We start from the raw sequence: 23,973 nt of genomic DNA on the forward strand, positions 1-23,973 counted from the left end.
TTCACTTCCTGTCGTGCACGTCACTTCCTGTATCGCTCAAACGATCGCATCTATTGTGTGTACAATATCTGCGAAGGATCGTGTCGTTATCTGCATGTACAGGATTGGTGCTATACGATCGTTCGCCGATATCGTGCAGGATCGTTTGTCGTTCGTTTACCAACGATAATTATTGGAAGTGTGTACGTAGCTTTAGGCTGTAGTGACTGTAGTCCTGCATGCAGCTTGCCCTAATTAAAGCCCACACCTAACCTTGAGACTGATTGGAAGAATGAAAGACAAATAGAGAGGAGAGGGTTTGATGATGCTTTTAATTAATTAGATTAGACATTAGGGGTAGGAGTGCTCAGGATACCTGCTGCCACTTCTAATGCTTTTTGTGTAGAAATTGAAGTGTGCAGGGAAATGGGACTATTCCCTTTCTTTCAAGAGGAGTCAATACAAGTGTCCTAGGAAGAAAGTTAAGCCTGGAGTATTATTAGGAGGTTTATCACTACTAAGATGTATGTTAAATTGGTTATAGAAATTAGGGTAGTGTAAAATCTTTATTACAATTGAAAACTTGTATAAAGAATTAGTTTATTCATTTTTTAATGGCTTGAATGAATGTGGATTTTCCTTTAGGTGATCAAGCCATTAGCTTTAATACAGCACAGCTTACATTAACACATATAAATTACAGCAATATATAGAAAGGACATATGGCTCTGAAATCAGCAGCTATAAAACACTGCTTAACTGAAAAATGCTCTGGGGAGAAGTTACTTGTACTTTGATTTACAGCTCGGCAAATGTGACAATTTAGAATGATGGGAAAAGGAAGGATGTGAAGAATAAAGTATAACAATAAGAGAAACGTGGGACAAACAGGAATCAATAAAACAGACTTTGAATGGTGATGGAGAAAAACTAATATATAAGTCCCATTAAATTACTGAAAGATTTGAAGAATGATACAAAATGGAAATGAGAATATTATAAAAAGATTGAAAATTAAAATCTATTGTGCTTATTTATTTTTTTGTACTTTATTTTTTTTTCTTGAAAATAAAAGTTTTGCAGTACAAAAATTATCAAAGATATCAAAACCATTCATATTAGAATGAAGAAAAAGGTTGCAATCACAAAGAGAGATAAAATCAAGCTATTAAAAATAGGATAAGATAACCATAAAAAATGTTGACCATGACCTACTTCAATCATATAAAACAAGCAACCGTTCAAGTTGCTTATTGGTATCTAAACACTCAAATGTGACCCACACGGCCCCAGTTATCAGGAATTTGTCAGTCAGTTCTGATGAGATAGCCATTGCCTCTTCCACAGCATAGATTTTATGTACCTTAGTCAGCCATAAACTGACTGGAGGAGTGGTGGTGGAGTTCCAGAAGGATTATGCTCCTAACCCCATTCAGGAGAATCATTGTCAGCGAGGATTTATACTTAGAGACTGGTAAATCCAGAGCCTTTACCAAACACTTCCACTGTCTCGGGCAACGAGAACTCTGTAACGTGATTACAAGTACTGGTCACTGCAGACCAAACTGGCCGGATCAGTGCACAATCCCACAAGATATTCACTAGCGTGCCCACCTCTCGTATGCAATGCCAGCAAGTGTCAGATCTATTGGCATACTATAATCTCTGATTTCTATATTTGGTAACAGCTTTAGTTCCTATTTACGTCCTAAAGACTAGAGTCAATTTGGAGGGGGGAATCTCAATGCCCTCTACTAGCAAAGATGGCAAAGTCCTGGATTAACAAAGTTGACTATAAAGCATATATACAGTATGTGGTGTATGAAATCAACCACTGCCATTAGAAAACATATGGACTTCAACACCAGAGAATGTTTGGTGAATGTCACAATCTCTGCTATATTAAAAAAGCCCCTATGTATTTTCCTACTAAAAAGCCAAACATGCTATGTAAAGGATATAATATGAATAAACCCTCTAAGGTATGTAACATTATATTCAGTGAAATACTTGTCTATAATATCTGTTTAATAAGTGCTAGAGAGCTTGTTTGATACACAGCATATACCTCTCATGAACTCACTGTTTTTGTGAAAAGCATTTCAGATGTTCAGGATGAAACTGGGGGAAAAATCAATGTTTCTCTGAACAAAAAAAAAAGGTATACAAATCTGTTTGAAGTGTGAGTTTTTTTTTTACCATTGAGTTCATGTGGATCCATTTCAAGTGTCACTGCAAACATTAAAACATGAAAAGCATTTCTGAATGCTTAAAAAATGAAAACTGACCAAAATGATGTCTTAGAAACAAGGTTTTTTATTGTATTTGTTTTAAAAAACATATGGGGAGAACATACAACTTCACGAAGGAGAAAACTGAAGAGCTGTAAGACAACAGAACAAACCTCTGAAAAACAGTAAATCAATGAAAATATGTAATGGTACAATAATCAAATTATTGAAATGTATTTAGAATATCAATGCCCAGGTTCCTTATGCCCCAATCAGTAAATACATCACCTAGGTCTAGATCAACCTGTCCTAAATGTGCCATGACTCCTGTCTACTTTCATTCAATAAATTTTGACTTGTCCACAGATCAAATTTATTTGGGTGATACAGAAAACTTGGAATGGATTTCTTAATAGTCAACAGACAGGGAGTTAGTAACCCCAACAATTAAAGAACAAAAAGGTGTTCTATTTTGTTCTAAATCTGAAGACAACGCTACTAACAGTGATACTTTATTTTTTTGACTATATACACTGTGGTGCATTAAGAGATTACCAACAATATTATGGGGTCACATCACTCTAAACTGCATAAGAAAGTCTGTGTTACGGATTTTTAAAATAAACAATCTTGCTTTTTAACATCAATGTTTCAATAACACAATACTAACCTAACCATCAACTACTATCTGAATAAATATATATATCAGGACTAATAACGCTCTGTCCTTCTGATGAAGCTTACTGGTGAAACGCGTTAAGGACTGTAAAATTATTGTGTATCAATATAAATCATGTGTTTCCTGAAGCAGGAAGAGGAAAGAGCAGGAAATGATCACTCTTTTGGTCTCTGAATACTCTGTACTTCAATACTAAGGTGTGGTAATGTGGAGATATTAAACCGTTATAAAAGGCTTTTTCTTTCTTTCCCCTTTTTTTTTAACAAACTGTTGGGTGCCAAATATGTGCAAGCTGCATGATTTGGACAGGATGATCTATAAACACCATTCAAACTTACTCCCAGTTCATTTGCTTAACTGTCTCCTTACATCAGGGGTGTTCAAACTTTTTGCAAAGAGGACCAGATTTGGTGAGGTGAAAATGTGTGGGGGCCGACCATTCAGCCTGACAATCTTTAAACCATTAACAATAAATGCAAATTAACTATTTTATGAAATTGTTATGGCAAATTACATACCTTTCATTTCTTCACACAGAACACAAGTAAATCTAAACAAGTTTTTACCAAAATCACTCGTCCAAAATGGATGCAAGGGTTTTCTTAATGTACCCTGACATTTATTTAGGGGGTCTGGTCAAACATGGACTGGCAAGCCTGGCCACTCTTCTAATGCCAAGCACCATAATAGTTTCTTTGTGTTTTTATATATATATATATATATATATATATATATATATATATATAATTGTTGCCGAGTAACAGTTGTGAAATTCAACAATGCCAGTAACAAATTTTCTTTATTTATTGAAATTTTTAATTTAAATATTAAAAACAAGTGATAATACAGCAAGACACGCAAACCACATGTGCATGAATCATCCTCTATGCGTTTCGTGGATCTGGTCCACTATTTCAGGAGAGGAGATTTCTCATGATTTTGAATGTAAGTAAGAAAATTGTATATGTTGAATTTTTTTTGTATTTTGTTATTATGTGATTGAATTTTTTTTTTTTTTTTAAATGTCCATGTTACCGGTATTTTTGAATTTTACAACTGTTAGTTACTGGGGAACATAAATATATATACTGCCTTTAAAGTCCCTAATTGTTCCTTTTTTCTACTATTTGGTAATTTTGGGATGTGGCAGGTGTAATTTTGCTGAATTAAATGTGGGAGATTCTACACATTCTACACATTAAGAAATAATTTTACACATCCACCTGATCTGTAGCAGATCCCTCTGTACACCTTGCGTGTCCTGATGGCTGCTCAGTAACAAGGAAAGTACGCCATATAAAGGGCATGGGTGTGCGGTGTTGTACTGAGCCCAGTGTCAATGCAGGCTCCATACAGAGCACGTACTCAGGGTTAGTGTGGGTGTGGGCTGCGTGGGTCCCGCCTAGCACACGCCTAACAAGAGTGACGTAGAGGATTCCCTGTAGGGATTCCATGCAGAGCACTTTCTTGGAATCAGAGTGGCCGTGCTCCGTGCAGGTCCCGCACAGCACACACCCACTACAAACGGGATTCCCTGTGCACACACACACACACACAAGGGCCGCATAATATTGATTTATTGATAGGGGTGAAACGGTGAAAACGTGAACACGGGCAGCAATTGGCCCGCAGGCTGGACTTTAGACATGCCTGCCTTACATGATTATCTTGTAACATAAGACCCTGAACGACCCATTAAGGCAGGGGTCGGCAAACTCCAGCCTTTAGGGCGGGTCCGGCCTAGTGTGCTTCCGCCCACCCCATAAATGGCCTAGTGGCCATAAAACTTTGCCGACCCCTGCATTAAAGCATTCTCTATTGTATGTTATACCTGTATTTCTAAAAACAAACCAGAGAATATTTATATGCTTACTAAAGACGCATTTCCTTCCTTCTAATGTGTGCAGAATGCATAAACCACAGTTGAGCTCAGCAATGTACAGTAGTTTACAACCTTGTTATTTGATTGATATAACCATGTTATTCAGAATAAATATCAGACACAGAATTCAGTCAGTACTAATGACAGAGGAAAGATATGCCTAGTTATCCTTACTGGAAATGTTAAAATTGGCCATTACTGAAATATACAGTACATCTTGTTCCAGCATTATTATTGATTCATAAAAAGTAATTTTCTTTGCATTAGACTAGCTGGACACTAAACGTATTAGGATCAGACACATTTACCTAGCTGATGTGTCTAGATTGGGACAAATTACATCCATGCCAAGACCACCTAAGTGAATTTAAACACACCTGATTTACACAGCTAATCAATCTAAGCTGGACTGATAATGGGAGACGTATTCAGGTGTGAGTAAATCTACACACCCACAACTGCAACGTACTCTCTATTTCATAAAAATTATACCTTTGATCCTACATTTACTTTAGATGAAACATTTATTTTTGGGCATGTTAGAGATAACCTGCATTCAGATAACCTTTATTCAGAACAACTATTAAATCAGAAGTGTAATATTTCTCAATAGTATTTTCTTCTCAAGCTCAGTGTAACTTTAAATTATTTTTATGTTTCTCTACTATCTGACAAAAATTAAAACTAGAGTATTGTATACATACCATATAATTAAGATTATGCTTTTCCAAAATAGATTACCTGCAAAGAAAATACTTTAATTTTTCGATAATCTACATGCAAATGCTCCAATTTATATAAAAAAAACAATTAGCTTGAGACGAACCTCATGTTAAACTACCATATACAAATGGCTCATCTCCAGCTAACAAATGTGCATGTCTACTTCTAACCCATATAATTAACTGAGATTGACAGAAGGTAGCAAATCTCTAATCTACAAACCTTTTTTTGAATTGGGTAATTGATGAAAAAGTGTTTTTGTTCATTGTGCCACAAAGACATAGAGTTCCACTGTAATTGTATCTATATTATCCACAGATGGTCAACCTGCACTTAGATATTTAAAATAGTTGTTTTACCTATCATTTGCAGTGAGACATTTTCATCCTCAATCTCATTCATATGAAGAGAGGATGTAGAAAAATGTATTTGACATTCATTTTCTCACCCTTACTCAAGAGTAAATTGACGTTAGAGTGAATGATTGTTCTAAATGAGGTACAAAATACCATATCCCGCTTAACACAAAGACAAGACTCCAAGGCCTAAATGCTCTCCCACGTATATAAAAAATATGGATCATATGGCACCAAAACTGTTACTTATCTTTTTTTTACACCAATATAATTACATTATTGAAACAAGGTAAAAATGCCACAGCTTGCAGTTTCCATCATCTAATTTGTATCTTAAACTAACAATAAAAACAAAAAATAAAGTATTTTATAGGATCCAGATTCTAATGAATGTTGATATCTATCATCCACTAATTTATTTAAATAAATCTGGGTTTATGCAAGATAAATAAACATAGGATCAACATATAAAATACCGGTTAATAGATCAAAAAAACAAACATGGGGTATATTTACATTTATTTATTTATATTTGATTCTATATACAGGTAGTCCCCGGACTGTAGGTTTGTTTTTAAGTTGAACTTGTATGTAATTCGGAACAGGTACATTATTTTAGTATATACAATTAAGACAGATGTTTCAACATATTATTAGGCAGCATGGTGTCAGTTACTGTATAAAATCCTCACTGTAAGTTAATCACAAACAAAGCAAAAAAAATAAATCTTTATGGAGCCTAATCATTCATTATCTTTTGGAGCAAGCTGTGTTTTGATATGCAAAAAAACAACTGCAGAGTTTGTCTTGGTCATTACAGAGTTAAAAGAGGCTGCAGAAAGAGCTCACCCCCCTAAGATCCCCCACAACCTCACCTGTGTTTAGCAAAAGATTTCTTCTGCAAGTCACACAAACCGCCCCTCCCCCCATCAAGCCTCCGTCCTGCACACGGCGAGCAGGGAAGATGCATTCGTATCTAGGAGGCCTCTGTATATCGGATGTCCTTCACCCAGGGACTACCTGTAATGGAACTTCTTTATAGATTATAACCTTTTATAGAGATTTATATACTTCATCATTGTCCAACAGTCCCCAGAGCAATGCATTGTGCAATTTGCTCTTTTGAGCTCCATAGGAGCACTCAGCAGTTGCTCTGGTTTACAGATACTGATGTTAATATTCTGTGTCATGAAAACTCTGGCCTATTGCTCTCCTATTTTGCTGCCATTCATCCATTTGCTGTTTTTTGAGATCATTGTTCTATTATGTGACCTAGTCTCAGACAAACATTAACCGTTGCACAGATGGCCTCACACTTGAGTCTAGAATCTAGAAAACCAGCCCAAAATATAACCTTTCCACCACCATGTTCAAAAGTTAGTATGAGATGTTTGTGCAGAGAATTTTTTAGTTTTTTCTTTCTAAAGGACATTGTTCCCGAAGTCTTGTGTTTTTTTAAGGTGAAGCTTTTACTTTCTGTCATGTACTTTTTAGAGAGAAGTGGCTTTCTCCTGGCAGCCCTTCCAAACAACCACTTATTCAGTCATTTTCTAATTGTACTTGAATGAACTTTATTATGTAAAATGGTAACTGTGGCCTGTAGACTCTGAGTTGTAACTCTTGGGTTTCTTGCAATTTCTCTGAGCATTATATAGTGTGACCTTGGAGTAAATTTGCTGGGACATCCATTCCTGGGAAAAGTGTCAACTGTCTTAGATGTCACCCACTTTATTAATGTTTGATACTATAGAATGATCGACTTCAACTAGTTTGGAAATTACCTTATAACCCTTCCTAGCAACAATTACCTTTATAAGAACATTGCTGATGCCTTTCCTCCTTGGCATTGTGTTAACACAAGACTGCTCCAGAACAGGAAACAGACAAAACTTCTGCTTCTTTGGAGATGGTCACACTTGTTGATAATCAATTCATCAAATACATTTGATTACCAGCACCTGGCTGCTACTTACCAACCTAATTTCTATGGAAGTGGTAAGGATGTACCTAATTTTGCACACCCTGCCTTTTGATTTTGCTAAATAAGTATTGTAATAGTGTAATAAGTCATGTGCCATTGTTCACCTGATGTTGTATTTACCTAATTTTGGCACCTGGGTGGTCTGGGTATTTAAATAGAGCGTGTGTAGTTGAGGCAACATGTTCCTATGCTAGTGCTCTGTTGGTGTCTCTCCAGTGACACTGTGTACCTCCTGTGCTTTTTTTGTTACAGTGTGCATCTCTAGTGTGTTTATGGATCTTTCTTGACCCCCGCATTTCCAGTGACACCGTGTACCTCTGATGACCCTAAGTGTCTCTAGTGTCCTTTTTTGATTTTCAGAGCTTCCCTTTTCCTCTTCTGATTCACAGATCCTGGTACCTTGCTAGGAACTACCTGCTCCCATGCATTTGAGGGCTGCAACCTGGAAGTAGATCACAGCAAGTCCATTCTCTCCATAAACTCTGCACCTTGGTCACAAAAAAAATCAGCTGAAGAAGACCTCCTCAAGAAGAGAGAAGACACCACTTTCAGCACTGAAGCAATCAGATATACAATTTCCCGATCTCTCCTGTTTTAAATTGTTTTAGCAGGACTGATTTAACAGGTAGGGGTGAATAAAAGTAGAAAACGATAGTATAGATACTTTTATTGTAACTTGCTTGTTTAATGCTACAGGTACAGTTTTGTACAGCGAACTTGTTGGAGGAGCCGGTCGTAGATGCGGGCGGTCAGTAAACAGTCATAAATCAAAGAAATACCTGTATACAGCTTTAAAAATCAGTCTCAGCACTAAACATTGCATCAGAAAACTGGGTTTTGTCTTACACACTTCACCCAAACGGGCTTCTTCAGAAGCGCTTTTTTTTCCCCTTTACTTTTATATTTTTAATAGACTAAATAACTTTAGTCCCAATTTCAACTTTTGTGATTCAGGCAGGCATTTATTGCAGAAAGGGACAGGTGATGTTTTGTCAGCTGTCAGATTTTGCTGATCCTGGCAATCCTTGCTTCCCTTGACATGGCAGGAATGAATGAACTTCTGCACGCCTTGGTTGGAATTACGTGATCTCAGCAGATCCAATCCAGATGGCTGAAGATGTTTTTTGGGAAGTGAAGAAGGAAGATGGAACGGGGATAGTTGAGTAGTCTCAGCTTTAGTTCCATTTTGTTTACTGTCTTTGTATGATTACGAGGATTTTCCATCACATCATGCTTTGTATGCAGAACAGCAAGTGAGAAGATATCTCTGCAATATAGAGAATATACTTTCTTGGTTGTCATGGAACCAAATAACCCCAGTGAAAGATTTCCCATCTATTTTTGTTCTGGTGAAAACTCAGTGCAACCACCCCCTAATTTTTGATACCTACCTGGATACCTACGTCACACATCCCAGGAGGCTCTTGGCTTCTCCATTTGCACATGCCCAAGCTTTTCGGGCATGTGCATAAGGAGACATTTTGCCAAAAGAGAAAGAAATTGCAGATCTCATGCGCAGAGAGATCGGCAAGTTTTTTTCCCATCTACGCCACTCAATCTCGTGCCTGTGTCGGGTGATGTAGGAAAAAGAACCCGAAAAAACAGAGAGAAGAAGGTGGCGCCCAGTGCGCCTGCCTGAAGGCGGATTTCAGGACAAAGCGGCACCCAATAGAAGAAACCTCTGAACCGATCGACTGCGCTGCGGGTTTGAAGGTAAGTAGATTTTTTTTTGTTTTGAGTAGTTTTTAGGTTTACTTCCTCTTTAATGTCCTGGACAATAGAAGCGAGGAAATCTTCTATAGAAATTTAAACCTCTTACTACTTGTATTTACTAAAATCATATTTCAGCATAAACTTGCTTTTATATATGGTTTATTTTGATTGTGACACTTTGTGAATGTCATTTTATGCAGTACTAGATTTCACTTTGCTATATTAGAGAAAATCTGGGTAAGGTATACTGAAAATGGTTTTATTTTCAGGTTTCTGGCTCTACAGACAAGAGTGTATTGGAAGTCGGCTCCTCACATAAGCATTTTTCTATTCACATGTTAACACAGTAATCACTTAAAAGTTTCGCTGGCTGTTAAACAAGTGAATGAACATTGTGCGCCGCGAAGGATTAAGGGAGTTGTAGTCTTTTAAGCAGGAAACACTGGCCAGCTGTAATGTATCAGGAACCGCAGCAGAACTCGATATCCCATAACCAGGAGAGTCCCAGTCGGATCACGTGATCAAAACATAACGTGACCACGCCAGAGCGAGGCTCGGAACGCACGTTCGTCCACTGGCTAGCTGTCTTCCTTCCGGCCGGGTGCTCTCAAATGAGCTTCATTGGGAAGCTGTCCAGCTGACTGAATGCAGAAGCTGCTTCCATATATTTTTTTGTGAAAAATGGTGGCGAATTTATAAACGCTGGGCGTAGAATACCAGCAGAGCACCTATAATATTGCCTTGTGTATCACAGGCTTGTAGGTGTCAGTGAATCCCTGATCTTCTGGGTGCCCAGTCCGCAGTCTCTTTGTTGGAGGTTTTATTTTCCATTAACACTTTGGATTAATTGGCCTTCAGTCCTGGTGGCGGCGACCGCACGTGGAAGTGGTGGCGCAGCGCCCCGTTAAAGAGAGACAAAGTGAGTGCAGCGCATGGGCATGTGTGATACGCATGTGTGATGCACATGTGTTGTATGGTGGTAATGTGCATGGTGAAGAAATATGTTTATATTTTACAAAGCACACCTGTAAATTTGGAAAGCCTAACAGAAGGCGGGTTATGAAATGTAATGATGGGGCCGTTGGTGGTGGTTTTAGTGCATTATGTGAATGTTGTGTTAAATGCATACTCCGTTGTTGGGATTCCATTACTATTTCTGTGTTCTCACAATGGGTGGGGGTATGACAAGTGAACCACCGATTAGCATATTAGTGTAGAACTCCTTAGTCCCGCTCACTGTATTTTATTGAAGTGCGTTATTGGCGATGTGCCAACCCCAGAATACTTATTACTTAAGGTATAAAGGAACTTTGGAGAGAATTTCGGCCGGGAATTTTAGCAGTACATGCATGGTTTTTGGGTCCAAAAAGGTTGTACAAAGGTTTCCCTCAAATGTGTTACAATTTTCCATTCAGTGTACTCTTTTATATTACTTTGGGAGTCCTGTCACTGATGCGTTTCGCCTGCACGGGCTTCCCCATCACATAGATTCACAGGCTTTTGCAGTGACTGGAATGGAAGGTGGAAGAAAAGTTCACACCAAATGTTGTTTGTATCCATGTTGGTTTCCATATGGTAACAGGGTGGCATGATCTTCTGCAATGTTGTTCCCCACTATCAGCTTCTAGAGGAATTTATTACCACCTGCTGCCTGGACTTTTTTTTCTTTTTGAATCCTTTTTGAACAATTTGAATCACCTAAGGAGAACATAATCACTAACCTAAAAAACTTAAGTGGTGTCTGGGAACAAATCCCTAAACCCCCTCCGCCCAATGGGGGAACAACATTTGAACCTCCCCTTCCATCCTGTTAATTATGGAAACAAAAATGAATACTCACAAGATTTAGTGTGAAATTCTTTGAAAAGTTGGGGCACCAGACAGTTAGGGTACAATACAAAGATGATGGAACAATGGGACATACTAAGGGGGTAGGCATAACAAAGCTAGAACAAAGAATAGTATGGCAGAAAAAAACTAAAGTTTTAGGGATTACTCAATTCTTACAGCAACGACTACTCAGATCACTAAATTTGTCATGTGTTACCCCGCCTACATTGTGACCACCGGCCTACATCTCTCCACCCAGCCAAAAAAATGTCTGATGAGTGGTCAAAAGATGTGCAGAGCAACACATGGCAAATTTAGTGTTCCAGTTTGTCATAGGAATCCTGTAACTCCTATAAGTTTGTTCCATTTTTCCATCGTCTTTGTGTTATCCCCCAACATTTCAGTTACCACCCAAAAACAGTGCTGGATGGTGCGCCCAGCTAAAAGGGGTTGGGGGGAACACTGTAAATGCATTTCAAGTACAAATCCCATTCATTCCTATTTGACTAAATCATACCCATGTACTTCATGCCAAGGAGATTTGATTCATTCAGAGCAGTATGATATGGCCTCATCAATTCTTCTGACCCACGTCTGTGCACTCTGTTGCTACTCCATTCCTGTATTGGAGGTTGGAATCAGCATGGTGTTAACACTGTTATGGAGCTTACATAGGGGTTGATAATGTCATCGTCCCCCATTGACCGGCCTGGTAATTGGCTGTCTCCTGGTAAGAAGGTCACATGGCTTCCATATATGGAAGGATCAGGTAATTTTGTGAAGGCTCCAACCTACAACGAAGGTGTGCACAGTGTTGTTTAAGGGGTTCTATAACAAATTAGAAAATTGACAGAGCCTCGGACAGTTATTTTAAAGAAAACCTATGGTCTGTCCATGCGGGACAGAGAAGTGGATTGGCTGCAATGTATTCCTTCTCAGCAGCAAATCTCTTTACTAATGTAAGCACAGGACAGAGGGCACGAAGTTTATGGATTTGGGAAAAATGGGGTGGGGGAATTTGTAAATTGAACCGGTTACCTTGTTCTGTGTAGGAAAATCAATAGTACTCCTTAATGCGATTTTGAAATGCTGGATCTACTATGGGTCCAAGAAAATGAATAGTAACACATAATTACATCTACAATGCGGTTTTGTTTATTTAAAATTCATTTGCATCATGTTAAACACAAAAATTCTGCTCCAGACTTTAGTAGTAAGTAATGTACAGTAGAAGATACACGAGAAAAGCAGGGAATTTTTGACTGAGTATGTTTTTTATATGCAAATATATAAAAAACTACTCCGCTAAAAATCCCCTGCTTTTGTTGTGTATCCTTTACTTGGCTATCACTGAAATACTTAGAGATAATTGAAAATACCCATTAATTACATTATTTTCCAATGTACGGTAGAGGACAAGTTTACAAAAGTGGGCATAACAGGCATGTAGTAACGCACATCATGTACTGTATTCCAATATTTGCAATTGTTTCGTACATCATTTTCAATATTGTTAGTTTTTCTTACAGATGATGAGTATTATGGTATATGAGATTGGATTTAAACGAAAAGGTCTTCCTTTTGCTTTTTCTTTCTTTTTGTTTCCATTATATTGCGGTTGGGCTGAAACTTTCAATTTTCTGTTTCATTAAGTTTGGTTGTCTTCATTTTTCTTCATCTCTTTTCTGAACACAGAAAAGAGAGTATGCTAAACTGAAGTCTGATTGAAATGAATATACATATAATTTAAACTTCTTAATGACCTGTTGGGCCTCTTGTTAAAATATTTATGCTTGAGCTGAATCAGGTAAACACAACAGGGTAAGAAGCTGGAAGTACAATGTGCATCACATGGCAATAAGTCAAATTGTATGTGGTACTACTTTAATTTAAGTACAATAAATTCTTATTGGCTGTTATGGTTGACTATAACTAGTATTAACCTCTTGTTGATTTTTTTTCTGGTCAAAATCCACATCCTACAAATGGAGATTGTGCCTTACTCTGCACTGCTTCACCTGCCACTTTGGTTGGCAATTCCTGGCTGTCAAATGACAGCTGAAGCTTGGCAAGTTCCACCTGTTGGGGTAAAACTTGTTTGTAAACCCAGCTGAAAAAATGTAATTCTGAAATATATTGTGACATTGCATTTACTTTTTACTATTTACCTACAGAACAAAGGTGTGACTTCTGATATGCATATGACTTCATGTTAATTCTAAAGTGCTCTAAAGTTATGTCTACTTCTAAATAGGATGAGCAAGGTTCTAAACTCCAAAGGAAAGTATACAGGTCTAGTTTGAAAACAATGTTGTAAAATCTAGCAATTTTATGAGAAGAAATTATGTTTAAAAAAAATTCTAAACCTCTGCTTTATCATGAAGGTAAGAGACCATAAATAGGCAGATTGTACAATCATAATAAAAGTAAGTTCATGGATAGCTGATATGGTTTGTTCATTCTTGTTCTTAGAATAGGTTGTTCCAGATTAGGTGTCAATAACAAGAATCCCTTGGTGAGTTTGCTGTAGGAAACTGCCTAAATCTCTGATGGTTCTGGTGGTGCCTTTGCAATTGACGTGAGTGTTGTCATCTTGCCAGATTCCATTGTGGTTATTTGATTGAGTCTGTCAAAAGATTTAAAAAGACTGACAAGCTAGTTAAACTTAATCATTCCATTGAAATGAGAACAATATAGAACTGGTATAGATTTTAAAAGATTGGTACTTTTTTTGCAGGACTAACCAGTTGAAAAAATATATCTCAGCTGACTATTTGATGTTAAATTTAGTGTCTAAAAACCCCAATTTCGTTGGAATATCTGCAAGTAACTCTTGCAATAGGTAATGTCCAGCATCTACAGTCAGAAATGAATTGCACAACTTTGCTATCTAAATTGAGCTTCAAAGTAAAGCTGCGTACACACCTGCAATTTTTCTCGTTGGAAAGGATCTTTCACGATCCTTTCCAACGAGAAAAGACTGCACGATGCATGAACGATGCTGTACATACAGCACCGTTCATGCTCTATGGAGAGGGGAGGGGGAGAGCGACGGAGCGGCACCCTGCTGCGCGCTATCCCCTTCCCTTTCATTAGGATCGGTCGTCGTCCATCGTCCATGGATCCGCCAGGACGGTCGTCGGACGATGGACGACGACCGACTGTACACACGGCAGATTTTCGCCCGATAATTGGCCGATACCGATTATCGGGCGAGAAAAATTTGCCGTGTGTACGCAGCTTAAGACTGCAGTTTGCTTTTGAACATAAGGATACCAACCAGGCCTTTGCAAACAATGTGCTGTGAAATGATGAAATACAGTTTGTTTAGCCAAGGTAACAGTCAATGTCTTTGGTGTAAATTCAGAAGAAGAACATTGTACCAACTGTTAAACATGGTGGTGAAAATGTTCTGGTTTGCGGTTGCTTTCCTGATTCTTGGCCTTGGCAGCTTGCAGTCATTGAGTTAACAATGAATTCTGTTTCATATCAAAGTGTAGCAAATAAGAATGTATGACTGTCCTCATTGTCCCAACTGAATTTAACTAGAAATGGACAAGAAAATAAATGATCCAATTCTCAGTACATAATATACCAAGGAATGGTTTAATAATCATGAAAAAGATTTATGAACTTCCCTAGTTAAAGCCAAAAATTGAATCCTGTTGAAAGGTTGTTGGGGTGGGCCATCAAATAAATAGTTAAGTGATAAAACCCATATAATACGTTCAGCAATACCACAATGTATAGATACAATACATAGATACAACTAATGATATTTATGTTAAATTATTGAAAAGGCAAAATTCTCCTGTTTTTGTATATTTATATCATTACTTGCAGAAACTGTTTAAATGAAGATCCAATGTGCCTGTTTAAATATGTTGAAAAAAGTCAACAGATTTCAGGTGTTATTACATTTTCATATGATTGAACCTTCTAAATATGTGTATAGTGATTGGCAGGACAGCTGGCAAAGATCACAGTTGGGCAAAATGTTTTATTCTAACGTGTTTTTTTTTTCTTCTTTAGACATTCCCAGACTTGACCTAACAACTGTACACTCTTTATTTTTCCTTATTTATACATATATATGTATGCTGTTGGCAGTGTCATAATTATTCTCTAAATCTTTCATTTCACCCAAACAAACCAACAATTAGCTCCATGTCCTACTGAACTCCCTGTGTGAATTGGTTGTACCATGTCTCTATATCATACCAGACTCCCAGGTATGGATAGTCAGTTTGATTATGTTCTCAATTGAGGGTGGGATCATCCTAAGGGTTTTCTCCACCTCCAAACACTACCTTTTATCCATTCCTAAGGACCTGTTGTCATCCCTGTTTTTTCAAAGCTAAATTCAGGCCAATATTTCTTTACCCTTGCTTAAGGAAAGGGAATTGTTTTTGTCCAGAGGAAAATAAATAATTCATGTTATTTACAACCCTCCCACAGATTTACACTCCGCTGCACAATGAGTTCCTTTTTGCTGCTCTATGGTCGGAGGCAATAAATTTTGTACAATGCAGAACTCGCAGTGCAATGTTGTTAGCAAGACACCAGGGGCCCACAGACAACCCCAAACATCAGATGAAAGAGCCAGCTGCTGGGGAAGGGAAATTAGTAAAAAAGCAACTTGTTACTCTAAACACAAACCAGAGTTTACTCCAATAAATGGAGTCAGTTTCTACCACTCAGTGTCTCAGGGAGCTTTAGAAGTGGTAGAATTCTGTCTCTGGAAAAGTTCCTCCACAGCCTGTAATAGACTTAACCAATTAGTTGGTGTAGGTTGTCATCCTATCTTTGCACTTAAAGCCATTTCCATCTTCAGACATCAGGTTAAGAAGCTGTTGGGTTGCAGCTTTTTATGTAGTAGGAGAATTCATGGGGGCCGTAAGTGTCTAAGGATGTGAATGCTTCTATCTTCCATGTTTCATCATCCCCTGTATTTTGCAAACAGTTACAGTTCCTAGAGTTTTTATGAAAGTTCAGATCTCTCAATTAAAGAAATGAAACACATCCTCCATTATGCAAATTGGGCAGATAAATGGCAAGCAGACTTCAAGTTGGCAGTGGTTTGAACTGGGGTAATGGTCCTTTCATGGTGTTTCATTAGATCTGTTTATGGTATGGCACACTAAACATGAATCTGATGACATCCTGGAAACACAGAAGAATACTTGAGTGCAGGGAATGAAACCTGAAGACACTCTAGCAGATGTGTAGTGTATTCTTTGATCATCACGTTCATACTGTACCCTATAATATTTTTTTCCCCATTGATAATTCATCACCTGCTGTGTAAGATTCTGTTGAAGGAATTCCCACAATTCTGAAACTCTGGACTGGCCAAAAAAAAAAAAAAAAAGATTCTTCTGGGAATTTTGCTCTGGAAAATCCAGAGAGTGTGGACAGACCTTTCCTTGACAACTTTTTTTTTTTTTTAAATAAAGAAAGTAAAATCTCCCCGGGGGGGTACCAAAGGGGAAAGACAACTAACAGGAATTGTAACCCTCCCCTACTGTTCAAAATAGGAACGTTTGCGTAATGTCCAAACTAACAGATTTGAACACTGGACTCTATGCCCTATGTACTTTGGCAAGTTCTGTAGAGGTTTCAGTGCTGTTGGGGCTATGCTCATCCTTTATGATTAGTGTGAGACAGAGGTCACCTAGGTCAGGCATCAGGAACAATTGACATGATTTACCTGAAAAGGTTATGTTGGAAGGGCCCACTTTGACCCTTTCTAGCCACAGCATATTATATTATTATATATTATATTCACTCATTTCCTCTAGGTTTTTCTCATGTTCGCTTAATTCAGTATTGATATGAATTTAGGTCTTTGGTGTACAGTTAGTTTTATATATATGTATTCAGTGTATTCAGTTTTGTTTTGTTTTTTCTTTTAATCTACTCTTAGTATCTCATAATTACCCAAATGAAAACACAATTTTACACAATTTGTCAACTTACAAAGAAGAAAAACCTGAACTATCCGTCTTAGTAAAGCAGCTTTGGCGGCAATAACAGCCTCAAGTAGTTTTTTTTTATTGATGCAACAAACTTTGCACACCTGGATTGGGGGATTTCTGCCATTCTTCTTTGCAAATCCTTTTAAGCTCAGTCAGGCCTGGTGGGGACCACTGGTGGACAGCCATTTTTAAGTCTCTCTGGAGGTGTTCAATAGTGTTGAAAAGGGAGCTCTGGTTGGGCCACTCTGGGACATTTACAGAGTTGTTGCTATGTCACTCCTGTGTTGTATTTGCTTTGGATCATTGACATGTTGGAAGGGGAACCTTTGGTCCAATCTGTGGTTCTGAGCACTGTGGAACAGGTTTACATGGGAATGTCTCTTTAGTTTGGGGAAATGTAAATGAAGCAGTCCCCCAATCCCTGCTGCCTAAAAACACCCCCATATGATGCTGTCACCACCATGTTTCACTGTTAGGATAGTATTGAGCAGATAAGTGGTTCCTGGTTTGTTCCAGATGTTTAAATTTTAATGTGGTATAGCAGAGAAGCCTCTCCTCAGTGCAAAAAGACAGATCGCTGGAGGGCTGACAGTTACGGTCGTCCTCCTGGAACATAGTCTCCACACAAGATCTCTGGAGCTCAGTCAGAGTGACCATCAGGTTCTTAGTTCTCTCTCACAAAGACCCTTCTCCCTCAATGGCTAAGTTTTGGCTGGAAGACTAGCTTTTAGAAGAATCCTGATTGTGCCAAACTTCTTTCATTTGAGAATTATAGAGGACACTGCGCTATTGAAAACCTTCAGTGCAGAAGAATTTTTTTGTAGCCTTCTCTGAATCTGTGCTTTGCAGGAATCCTGTTTCTGAGATCTGCTGGCAGTTGCTTTGACCTCATGGCTAGGTTTTTTACTCAGATATGCATTCTCATCTTTGAGGCCTTCTGTAGAGAGGTGTGCCTTTCCCAATCACGTCCAAGCAATTTACTTTACCAAAGGTGGACTCCAATCAAGGTGCAGAAACATTTCAACAGTGATCGAGAAGTTGGAGGCACCTGAGCTAAATTCTAAGTGTTGTTGCAAAATGTCTGAATACCTATGAAATATTACTTTTTTTTCCCATTTTTATACAATATTGTCTAAAAATTTGTTTTTTTTTTTATTTTGGGGTGGTAAGTGTTGATTAATCACACATAATTTTATATGAAAAGGAATACTAAAATATACTTCACATGAACCCCTCAGATTTATTTTAAAGATAATTATCAATTCTGACATCATGGAGAGCTGGAAAAATACATATTTTGAATAAATATGGTAGCACCACATAAAAGCATCCTGTATAGACTGGCTAAATTGACAGTTCCAGAGGGGTACATTAGATTAACTTTTTAGTTCTGGGATCTGCCTTTACATAGGAAAGTAAGCAAACCATACATAAGTTTTTAATTTTCTTGTCTCATACAAGATATATATGTAGCATTTGGTATGTTATGCAACCTAGTTGAATATCATTAGAATGTATCTATCTAAATAGAATCCTTGAAAAAAATCAAAAAAACCCTTGATTTACTACCCAAAGCTCTTTATGCACAAGCTCTTTTTGCAGAGGATGCAAAATGTGTGCCAGCATTCTTGAATTATGTTTATTCCTAGAGGTACAAAAGGCATAAAGATCCATTCTTAAGTACTGCACAGTTTACAAAATATAAGGACCCCTACAAAGTCCTCTGAATCTTTGGAAAGAGGAATATTTTCACACATGCTGTGCTTTATTTTTGTAATTGGGTTTTTAGGTTCATAGTGGGAGGTATGTTTTGAGCTGGCACCTATTTTTTATAAAGCAGCCCTGCTGTGACAGTAATTTGGAAACATGTAATCCCTAAGCTTTGAATTCTGTGTAGGATTGCTTGCAGAGTTTAGCTGATTGTCCTGATTGTGTGAATGATCAACTTGCCTAATGATATAGTACTCTAGACAGGAAGGGGATTTCTGTGTCGCAAGCACCTGCTACTTGTGCTGCATACATTGTATCCCAGCTTCACAAAGCTTCTATTACAGGGACTGGTTAAGCCAATGGAAGAACAGTTTATATAGGATGGCTTCATACTATTTGCTGATTATTCTTTATGGTGCCATCAACTATTTTATGTGAAGCAATGTTATAGTGTAAAGCCTTCTTTTTATCTTGCTTGGCAGTATGTGAAAAGCTTGCCCTCATTAAATGAATGGAGCTGAAATACAAGCCCCGTTTATTGGTAACATCTAAAGGCACCCTGCACAATATTTAAAAAAAAAAAAAAAAAAGTGGAACCCTGTTTATCTTTAAAATGTGCCCAGTATGTCTAGCACCTGTGTTTTTATTTCACATTTCATTTCAAATATAAGCATTAACGGGAGATAAGTATGTGCAGTATAGAAAAGTCAGCTCAGCTGGGAATGTGGTAAAACGTTTTTAAAAAGTTGAGATTTAAAATGCCTTTTGTTTAATTTTTGTCCTACTTGGGTAACACTGCAGAACAACGATTTTGCTACTGGGAATAACATATGTGATTTACATGATATCGAGTGTGCTGATTCCAAATTTGAACTCACAATTTGCCTATCACGTACAGATTTTAAGTGATAGGAGTGCTATACTGTTTAAATGGTCAGTATTTGGGTAATGTATTTTTACATGGGACTGTTATAACAGTTGCAGCTACCACTATGACTGCTGCTGCCTCAGCTGAATCACGCCCCCTGGTGGCATGCATGTTCCAGCAGCGGCTGGGCATGTCTGGGCAAGTCAGTGAGCTGACGCCACAAATAAGTTATACAAGGCGAGATGGACCAAGGGCTTGTCTCTAGTGCAAAACCATCTTATTGGATAGTACAGCTAGGTCATAGTGAGTCTGTTTTGAGCTAAAGATGAGTAGGTGCAGCTGTATTATTAAACCGGACAAATTTTGCTACATTTGTGGAAAATATACCCTGTGTGATCGACGCAAGAACCTAAACAAGAGAGTGAGATTTGTTTACAAGTATTACTTTGGATGTGGAATTGGAGATCAGGATAAAACTGGGCATCTTATATCTGCTGTCAGGTGTGTTAAATTGGCCTAACACAATGTTTGAATGGGAAAAGTAATAAAATGCCTTTTGCTGTGCCTCATCATCACACGGACTGCTACTTCTGTATTTGTAAAATTGCTGGGTTTTCAAAGAAGACTAAAAGTCAAAAATCCTCTATCCTGATTGTAAATCTGCTCTGAAGCCAGTGTCACATGATGCAGAGGGTCCAGTGCCAGTCCCTCCTACATCTGTTGTTACTGACAGTGACATGTCCAATGAGGTCAATGGTAATGAATGGTATGAACCCCAATTTGAAGAGGGTAAGCCACATTTTATAAGCCAATCAGATTTAGATGATCTAGTAAGGGACCTGTTTTTGTCAAAAGAGAAGTCTGAACTGTTAGCCTCCAGATTAAAGGAGTGGAATGTGCTACAAGAAGGAAATACAACTTCACACTTTGTGATCGTCACCCAAAGTTTGCAGGTTATTACAAGCTGGAAAACGACATTTGCTTCTGTACCGATGTGAGTGGTTTGATGATAGGGTTAGGTTGCAAATACATACCAGAACAGTGTCGAGATTGTTCAAAGATCTGAGCAAAGCAAGTTTGAAAGCTGTATTGCTGCATAAAGGTAACAGAAAACCCTCTGTTCCTCTTGCTCATGCCGAGGGAATAAAAGAGGCATACGAATCCACGGAGATCATTTTGAAATTGATTAACTATTCAGAACACAAGTGGAACGTTTGTGGTGACCTGAAGGTGGTGGGATATACAAAATATACAGTTCGGTCCATAAATATTTGGACAGACAACTTTTTTCTAATTTTGGTTCTGTACATTACCACAGTAATTTTAAATGAAACAACTCAGATGCAGTTAAGCTGCAGACTGAACCTAATTGAGTATGCATTTCAGTTGTTGAAGACTAAACTTTGGACAGAAAGGCCCACAAACAAACAGCAACTGAAAGCCGCTGCAGTAAAAGCCTGGCAGAGCAATAAAAAGGAGGAAACCCAGCACCTGGTGATGTCCATGAGTTCAAGACTACAGGCTGTCATTGCCAGCAAAGGGTTTTCAACCAAGTATTAGAAATAACCATTTTATTTTCAGCTTTTTAATTTGTCCAAATACTTTTGAGCCCCTAAAATGAAGTTATTGTGTAAACTAAAAAGGCTTTAGTTCCTCACATTTATGCAATCTTTTTGTTAAACCCACTGAATTAAAGCTGAAAGTCTGCGGTTCAACTGCATCCGAGTTGTTCCATTTAAAGTTAATTGTGGTAGTGTACAGGACCAAAATTTTAAAAAAGTTGTCTCTGTCCAAATATTTATGGACCTAACTGTATGTGCTTTCTCTGTGGAACAGTTGTGATGACAGTGACCAATACAAATGAAAGAATGGCCACCCAGACCTAAACACACTGTTGGCCAGTACAACGTGAAGCATAAGTAACTCATTGGTCCATAGAAAGTTTACCTTCTGCCACTTCATATTTAACTTGGATCCATAAAATGTTGTTGTTGCAATGGGTCATGATGGTATGGGTTTTCAGTATCTGAAGGACAAGTTTGGAAAAGTTAAAACAGATGCTAAACTGAAAGCAGACATTTTTGTTGGTTCCCAAATCCGCAATTTGATACGTGATGCCACATTCAGAGACAAACTCAACCCACTTGAACTTGCTGCTTGGGATTAACTTGTGCTTGTTGCACAAAACTTTCTGGGCAACCAGCGAGCTGAAAACCATGCTGAACTTGTGAACAACATGCTAACAGCATTCCATCAGCTTGGCTGTCGAATGTCCCTGAAAATTAATTTCTTACATTCCCATCTGGACTTCCCACAAAATTTGGGGTATGTGAGTGAATAACGCAACTATTACTGGTTTCTGCAATGGGAGACAGTGGAGAGCCACAAACGCAAAAGCAAGTGCCTGAAAGACTTCTGAAGTGTACATGTGTGTTTAACAAGGACTCAGGTGAATTATGTGTAATTGTATTTGTTGATGCAACATAAAACTACGTTTTTGTAATGTCATGGAACTATGAGGCAAAAGTTAGTTATGTATAGAGATTAAATAGTAACTGCGGAATGAGGGAGTGTAGCTAATCGCGTTTATACCTGTAATTACCTTAGGATCCTGGCACCATAGGCAGAATCTAACTTCAGATTTGCATTCAGCACAATTGATTTAGTATAGGAGACATGGATTAGACCAAGTTGCAGACAATATTTATTTTTTGTGATGCAGTGTAATAATTTAAAGTAACCGTAAATTGAGCTTTTAGTTCTGAGTATGTGTTTTACAGTTCAGTGTCTTAAAAACACATTTTACAGCAAGGTAACACAGATGAGAAATAAACATTTCTGCTCTGTGTTTTTAGCAGTCAATCCACTCTCTCATGTGTATGACCATTTTATTAGGTGCTAATTTACATGAGTTTATATGAGATCACTTAGTGTTATGTTCAAAATAAAAATCCTAGGTTGCCACACCTTTTCCTCACTGTCACAACTGACCACTTGGAGTGTTAAGTGGTCAGTTGTGACAGTGAGGAAAGTTGAGTAAGTTAGGTTGAAAAAAGACATCAAGTTCACCCACTAGGGAAATAAACATATCCCAGATATAAAACCCTATAAGAGATGGTTGGTCCAGGTAAAATTTGCTTCAACAGGGGAAAAAAATTCCTTCCTGATTCCATGAGGTAATTGGATGTTCCCTGGATCACCAGTCACTGTTATTTTTACTTGGCCCAGTTAAAACCCAGTTATATTCTGCGCTTCTAGAAAAGCATCCAGCTTTTTCTTAAAACAATCTATAGTAGTTGCTGAAACGTATAGTGATAATGGGGCACAAAGACAAGACAAGGCAAGTCATAGACAGAAGAGAACCTGGCCAACTTTACATCATTGAGGTCCCAGGAACTTTACGAGAGATTTTGTTGATTTCCTTGGGATTTTGTTATTTTAATATGAAACGTGCAAAAGATGGGTTTTGGCTCCATAATAAATGTTAAGGCAACCCTAAATCCTTAAGCAGGGATATCTTTCTGTGGATATTGCTAAAGAAATTCTAGGAGACCCTGGTGATGATTCGCCCATGCCCTATTTTATATATATCAATATAATAGAAAAATAATCATGTTTCAGGCAATTAGGCCAGCTTGTTTCAATTTCATACACTTTTGTTTACTACCTTTTTTGCGACGCTTTGAACGCTTTGTAGAAGATTACAAAGACTGACAACACTGTGTTTAACCTTCTGGGCGTTTCACTGATGTCTGGATTTCTGTACCAAAAGCAGTACACTGTTTTTCATGAATTTTTTTTTTTTTTTTATTAACCTAACTAATTCTGTCCAAAATTCCATGCAAAAAAAGTGGTACAATTTTTTGCATGGAAAGGTTTTTTTTTTTTATTGTAGGCTATAATTCGTAGGCATAACTCATCAACATTTAATACATTTAACAAATTTATTAATAAACTTTAAATACCAAAACACAAAAATCTGTAAAAAAAAAAAAAAAAAAAATAAAAACTAAAGAAAATACATGTAATATAAGTGTACAGTA

The 23,973-nt window shown here is 37.7% G+C and overlaps 1 protein-coding gene across 2 annotated transcripts in view; it reads left to right on the plus strand.

The window, feature by feature from the left end:
* The first annotated feature begins 10,111 nt into the window (after positions 1–10,111).
* The window catches only part of ARB2A (ARB2 cotranscriptional regulator A), a 249,225-nt gene continuing 235,363 nt past the window's right edge, over positions 10,112–23,973 (plus strand). The window contains exon 1 of one of the 2 annotated variants that reach the window (XM_072416157.1): positions 10,112–10,463. The gene's annotated coding sequence lies outside the window, so the exon portion shown is untranslated. The remainder of the gene's footprint in view (positions 10,464–23,973) is intronic. The other variant, XM_072416156.1, reaches the window with a different exon arrangement.

The sequence above is a fragment of the Pyxicephalus adspersus genome, chromosome 6 (assembly GCF_032062135.1).
Source record: "Pyxicephalus adspersus chromosome 6, UCB_Pads_2.0, whole genome shotgun sequence".
Classification (NCBI taxonomy): Eukaryota; Metazoa; Chordata; class Amphibia; order Anura; family Pyxicephalidae; genus Pyxicephalus; species Pyxicephalus adspersus.